The sequence below is a fragment of the Amborella trichopoda genome, chromosome 13 (assembly GCF_054954075.1).
Source record: "Amborella trichopoda isolate Santa Cruz 75 chromosome 13, AtrichopodaSantaCruz75HAP2 v2.0, whole genome shotgun sequence".
NCBI classification, from domain to species: Eukaryota; Viridiplantae; Streptophyta; class Magnoliopsida; order Amborellales; family Amborellaceae; genus Amborella; species Amborella trichopoda.
Window position 1 is genome coordinate 4,622,194 of NC_142348.1, and position 7,060 is coordinate 4,629,253.

The window sequence follows — 7,060 nt, forward strand, 5'->3', positions numbered from 1 at the left end:
GTCAATTTGAATTAATGTGGATCTTATTTTATTTATATTTTGTAGTATTTATCTACTTGATATTATTTGACATATCCTTATGGAATATGTGATATGGATCATATAATTTTATAGAATGCATGATATTTATTTTATTTAAATATATTGGTGGGAAAATTGTCTAGGAAAGGGAGATAATGGTTAATGCATATTCCATAATGTTGATAGATTGGCTAGGATCTCTCACCCCACAATACGAGGCAAGCCAAACAAAACCCCAATAAACCCTAACCTTATTCAAAGCCTATAAAAATGATTATCTCTACTAAAAAATCTCTACACCTTATCTTTCTACCACTTTCTTTTAAGAAAGTTTGATCTCTCTCTCACATTGTGAATGAACCTAATGGTCTAAGTTATGGAGTTCTTCTACCAAAAAATATCTACACCTTATCTTTCTATATATCTCTCTTAATAAAGTTTGATCTCTCTCTTACACATTGTGAATGAACCTAAGGATTTGAGTTATTGAGTTATTCTCTCTTATCTCTAAAATATGGATTTACGGCTAAGTGTTTTAAGGTTTAGCAAAAGGAGAATCCTTCTCTCTCAAACTAGGTTGCTAAAAGAATTCACCTAGGGTTTGAGTTTGCGATCAAAGGGGTTCATGTTCCATTGGTGTGGCTTGGCCGAAATTTGCTTTTCCGGTTCGAGATTGAAGCTAAACCGTTGATCCTGCGCCATCAAATGGTGGTGACTCGATATAGGGTGTAATAAGCCTTGTTGAGGTAATTTCCGGCAGTCTTCCTTTTTGTTTATTAAAATCTTATATTTTATTCTACAGTACAGTGTATAGTTGTTTCAATGGCATCAAGTTGATAAAATCTTGATTTTATTGTTATGTTGATTTTATTTTGAAATTTATTTTATTATAATAAAGACCACCTGTAGGTGATATTTTAAAAAAAAAAAAAAAAAATGTATTCCTTGATAAAAGATCATATAAGTATTTCTTTCAAAAGTGGCTAGAGCTCAATGGAAATTCTTGTAGGTAACCCAAAGTAGTTGGTAAAAAGCTACGGTGATGATGATAATTTATAAAAGACAAAATGTTTTATTTTTTTAATTAATTTTTAAATTTTAATATTACTTTTATACATGTTTAACCTCTATCATTCTATTATGGGTGTGGTTTATATAAGATGTCCATCTTAAACAATTAAAATGAGGTGCACTTCTAAATATTGGTAAAAAATGTAATTTTGGTGACGAAAATCCTTATGATGGCCTAATGATCTATATTTCAAATCAAATATAAAATTTAAAGCTGGAAAATTGATGTAGATAGTGCAGATCTATAAACACTAAAAAGTTTTTAAAATGGAGAGTATAGATGATGTGTTACACGATGTACTTTTTTCTAGGACTTGAAATCCTTTTCTTTCTTTTTGTTCTTCTCATGCCCAAACATCTCTATATCGAGATGATCAATGGTAAGTTTTTGGATAATGGAATAACCTTCTAGAGTCAATTTTGTAATTGCACTTTATTTGTATGGTATAAGGTTCACACTTTATATAAACTTTTTCTTTATATTATACTTATTTTTACTTTATAAATCTTCAATATTGTTATATAAAGAGTACTTTTATGTTTTAATTATTCTTATTTTCTCTTATTTACTATAATTTCTTGTAATTTATAAACCATCTCTCTTAGCATATTTTATTCTCAGTTTGCGATCTCTTTCAATATATCTCTAACTGCAATACAATTCAAATGTTTTGTGGTATTTACCATAATTTCAAAACTTATAATAGGATATATGCCAAGAATAGCTCAAACGTTCAATTATTTTTTGTTACGTGGGTTTGTTAAAAGAAAAATGAATAGCAAATAAATCATAAATAAGGAGATTAAGTATTATAATAACGAATAAATATTTTAATAAAGTTTCACTAAACTAGTGCAGCATATTCGCCATTATTTATTTTTAACTGCTTTAGATTTAAAAAATAAATATTTAAATACATGTCATATTTATCTCAGTAAGTTGTTTTGATGGATTCTTGCTATTTTAACTTTACTAATTATGATGGAGCCTATTTAGCATAGAAAACTCTTTTCCTTAAATTTATCTCAAGTTTTGCGTATTTGTTTTAGAAATCTCTATATTTACTCTCTTTATTGATATTTTTATTAAAGAAATGGATTTTGGCAATAAATAAAATAGATTTTTAGGAGGGATATATAACTTTTCTTTACAAAAAATTAAAAAGTAAGGCTTTCAGAGAAAATAAAGTTTTTAAGAAAATGAGAAGTATATAATGCGACTATTTACCTTCAATACCAAATTATAACAATTAATCTTGACCATTGGATGTGAAATTTTGTTGAACTTTGCGACACACCGAAGCTATCAGATTTCACATTGGACAGTTATAAGTAAAAGCAATGATCCAATGCAACAGTTGTATCATAGTATAATATAATGACACATATAGAAAACCATATTTGTGGTATTTGTATGATCCCAAAATTTGTACACACACTCTCTTCATCTCAATAATCAATCCGCCAAAAAACAAGTTCAATTTGAACCTTAGATATGGTCAAAATGAGTTCCCTCCAAAAATGAATCTAGACCATTCATTTTATGAATTTCAAGATCTTATCCTTTATAAATTCAAAATCATTTTTTTTTTTTAACATTGTCCATCTAACGATAATAAAGCCATCTAAAAAAATTGGAAATGAAAAAATCCTTCTAAGGCTTAGATCTAAGCATCTCACCAAAATGAATGGCCTATGTTAATTGGGCTAAAAAAATACTTTCTAGGTATTGTTTTTAACTTTTTATTTTTTTGTGATTGTTCATAAGAATGAAAATAGTATATATTTCAAAATTTGGATCAAACAAATGACCATAAGATGATTTTTTAAAGTTGTTGCATCATATTACTGTATAACGGTTGCATGAAATCATTGCCTCTTTACAACGGTTGCATAAAATCATACAATTGGGACCTTTTTATACCAATGGTAAAATGTCTCAATGTATACAATCCTCCAAAAAAAAAAAAAAAAATCCTAATAAATGTTTTAACCAAATAGATTTTAGAGTAAGTGGAGGGGGGAAAGAATCGCAATGAGGAATTCAAATTCACACGCATCTAGGAGAGTTGAATTTGATACATGAAACTACGATATAATCAAGGGGAGAAAGAAGAACACCTGAAATGTCACATCCTCGTTTCTTTCTTTATCAAGAGAAGTTATGTGTTCCATCATGATATTATCCTAAATCACTTGAAATCAAACCCGAATTTGTAGGGTGGATCACTCCTTCCGCATATATGTGTTGAATTGTAGATATGGCAATCCAGATTGGTCCAAATTAGTGATTAAAATGATATAAAAAATATAATAAAATTTAAAACAAGGGTTTGTGAGGTGGGGTATGAAAATATTAGATAAATTTAAAAAATATATATGAAAAGTAGGGTTTTATGGGGAATCGGGTTGGTACCGATGTTATATTATAACTGATTCGGTCTTGGTAGATTCACAATCTCGATTGAGAATTGCTAAGGTTTAAAACATTGTGCATACTGCTTTGGGACCCATCTCACACGATACTAAAAGCAAAATCCTCTCTTCACTAGTTATTTGAAATCAAGTAGATTGGGGGTCTAGTCAAATTCCAATCCAAAGGTGATCTAATCTCACACTAGATCCTATCCTTTTTGGATTGTTGGTAGGGCCTGCTTGTAAATCGCATCAAAGTAAGCGATGTAGAATAAAATATTTAAATAAATGAAAAAATACTTAATGAAATGATAAAACAAAACTAAAATTGAAATAAAGCAAAAGAACAAAACTTATAAACTGACTTGGGCCTCACAGCTCGGAACCCAAAGTAAAGGCCAGAACTTTAGATGGCCAAATGAACTTCTTTTGATGAAATGAATGAGTGACTTTGATCTTTAAATAAATTAGTTGGTGAAAATCTCAAAGGCCTAATGCTTTAGGTGATGAAAAGATGAGGCTTTTCTTCTCTCCAATGGTTGGTCATGACTGCTAAAGACTAAGGTGGTTGGGACTCAAGTTTGGGCTTCCTAAAGACAAGGAATAGGATTTGGTTGGAGAGAAAAAATTAGGGTTTATTGGGAATGTGTGGCCCTATCTCTCTTTTGGGAGGTTGAAAATATGAGTTTTTATAGGTAGAGACGACCTAGAAACTGCGTGAGGCGGCTGTCTACACCAACAAGGAGTCGACAATTGTTTGTGCCACAACTTGTGGCACATATCTGATGTACGGTGTGCCACAAGCTTTGGCATGATAGGCAACCGACCCAAGTTGGTGTAGATTCCTCAAGATTGTGATTTTGATGATTGAAAATTGCTATATCGGATCACAATTCATGTGGTTTGGCAATATTGATATATTATCATTTCATTTCACTTATAAGCCGGCTATTTTTTATCTAATTTTTAAGATGGGTTTTCGATGGGATTTTTTGAATTTTCTAGGATCTATGGGTTGGACTATGATCTGAATATGACTATAGTTTAGTGTATCCTATGGTGTACTAGGTTAATGGTTTGTAGGCCTTAAAAAGCTTATATGCGACTCCTATTATGCATTTAAGAGCTTCAGTACCTAATATGATTGGAGGGCTGGTGATGGGCGGGATTTGGGCTATGCCTGACCCCGGCCCGAAACCATGTAATGTAGCAAAAAACTAAAATTTAAGCCTAGTCTCAACCCAAAAAATTGGGCCAGGCCTCTTATAAATGTAGGAAAATTTCTATTTTTAAAGCTTACAAAAGAAAAGAAAAAAAGAAAATCAGGCTGGAAGGCTTACATGGGCCCAACCAAAAAAAATACACCAATTACCAAAGACCGCCCCCTTTCACTGCCTGAGCTGGGCCTGCTCGAAAACCCACGGGTCCGGCCTGTTAACATGTCTAATTGGAGCATTATTGTCTTCCAAATATTTTAAACTTTTATATTTAATTGAAAAAACATTTTTTCTCATTTGGATGTCATTGTTTTCAAAATAAAATATTTTCATGTAATTATTTCAATAATGTTGAAACATAAAATGAATCTTATTATAACTGTTTTGGCATTCAAGTTCTCAAAAGTTGTCTATGATTTGGAGGATGCATTTCTACATTTGCATCCCCCCAAGGTATCAAATATCCATCTTTAAGATGGATGAAAAGTTGTGGTCCCTCTTAAAGAATAAAGTCAAACATTTGAAACCTTTTTTTCCAAAAAATTGTGTTCTTAGCTTTTATTTATTTTTTCATTTACACGTATTAATGATGTCCATAATAGACACTATATATTATCTAAAAAATAGACAAAAAAGAGGGTCCACATATCTACATGTGAGTCTTAGGACACATAGAAACTTTGCCCCTTAAGTCTTGAGGCACCTCCCAATTTTATCATAACATATAATTTTGGTGACAAATTATTAGGATTATATCAATATCTATTTTCATATCTAATTATAGAATTTTAAATTTAAAGAATGGTTAAAATCAGGCATATTTATAAACATACGAAAATCTTGAAAATAGACGGTCTAGATAATGTATTGCAAGATGCACTATTTATGGGACTCAAAATCTTTTTTTTCTTTGATATTCATATATCTCGAGGTCGAGATGATCTATTAGAGGTTTTTTTCAACATTTAACAACATTTTCCAATGGATTTTTAGGTACATATGTAATTCTACATTTCAAGGTTTATATAAACTTTTTCCATACAAAGATATATTGTTTATTTATTTTAATGTTTTCACTATTATGAAAAATGACATTTCTCTATCCTCAGTTTCATAAAGTGTAGAATCAGATGCACCTCAAAAATCTATCGGAAATATTGTTTTAATGTTGAAAAAGCCCTCTAATCAATATACATTGAGATCTATGAATATGAAAAAAAAAAGGTTTTTGAATCTCGAAAATAGTGCATATCGCAACACATTATCTAGACCGTCCATTATCAAGATTTTCATATATTTATAGATCTACTTGATTTTAACCATTTTTGGAATTTAAAATTTTTAATTAGGTATGAAAATAGATTTTAAGATAATACTAAGATTTTTTTACAACAAAATTACATGTTATGATAAATTTTAGGGTGCACCTTAATTGGATTGTTTAAAGTTGCAGCCTTATCGAAACCATACCCTTACATAATTGGATAAATTATTTCTTTATTATTTACTTTGCATATGAAAACTTTATCGCTTGTTATTTGAAAAACGGTCAAACTAGAAAAATTGATTTATTTTCATTATTTCCAATGTTATTTTTTAGAATTTACGTATATGACATTGTGAATTCCCATTATTAAAAATAGAAAAAAATACTCTAGTTTCGATTAGAAAATTGACCTAATTCAAAAGCCACAGGACCATCTGCTCCATCGTCAGCGTTGCTATGGTGCTCTTCCCTTTACCCATCAACCCCTTAACTCTCTAGATCTTCTCCTTACCATCTCATTAAACGAGCGTTTTAAAAAACGTCGAGTCGACTCGAAAATCGTGAAAAGAGGATCGGATCGTCTAAAAAATCGGAAATCGTCTGGTTCTAGAGAGAATCAGACGATTCTGTACAGTGAATCGTCGGAATCGGCGATTCCGAACAGTGAATCGGCGAGTCCGTACGGATTTTATTTTTATTTTTATTTTTATTTTTTTATTTTTTATTATTTTTTTTTTTTGTAATCCATGATAGATTTTTTTGTAATACTTAATCAATTTTTTTGTAATCCATGATCGAATTGTTTTTGTTTTTTTGTAATCCATGATTGAATTTTTTGGTTTTTTGTAACCCATAATAGAATTTTTTGTAATCCATGATCGAAATGTTTGTTTTCTTTTCTTGTAATCCATGATCTATTTTTTTGTTTTTTTTTTTTTTTTTGTAACCCGTGATAGAATTTTTTGTAATCCATGATCGAATGTTTTGTAATACATGATCGAAATGTTTGTTTTTTTTTTGTAATCCATGATCGAAATGTTTGTTTTTTTTTTTGTAATCCATGATTGAA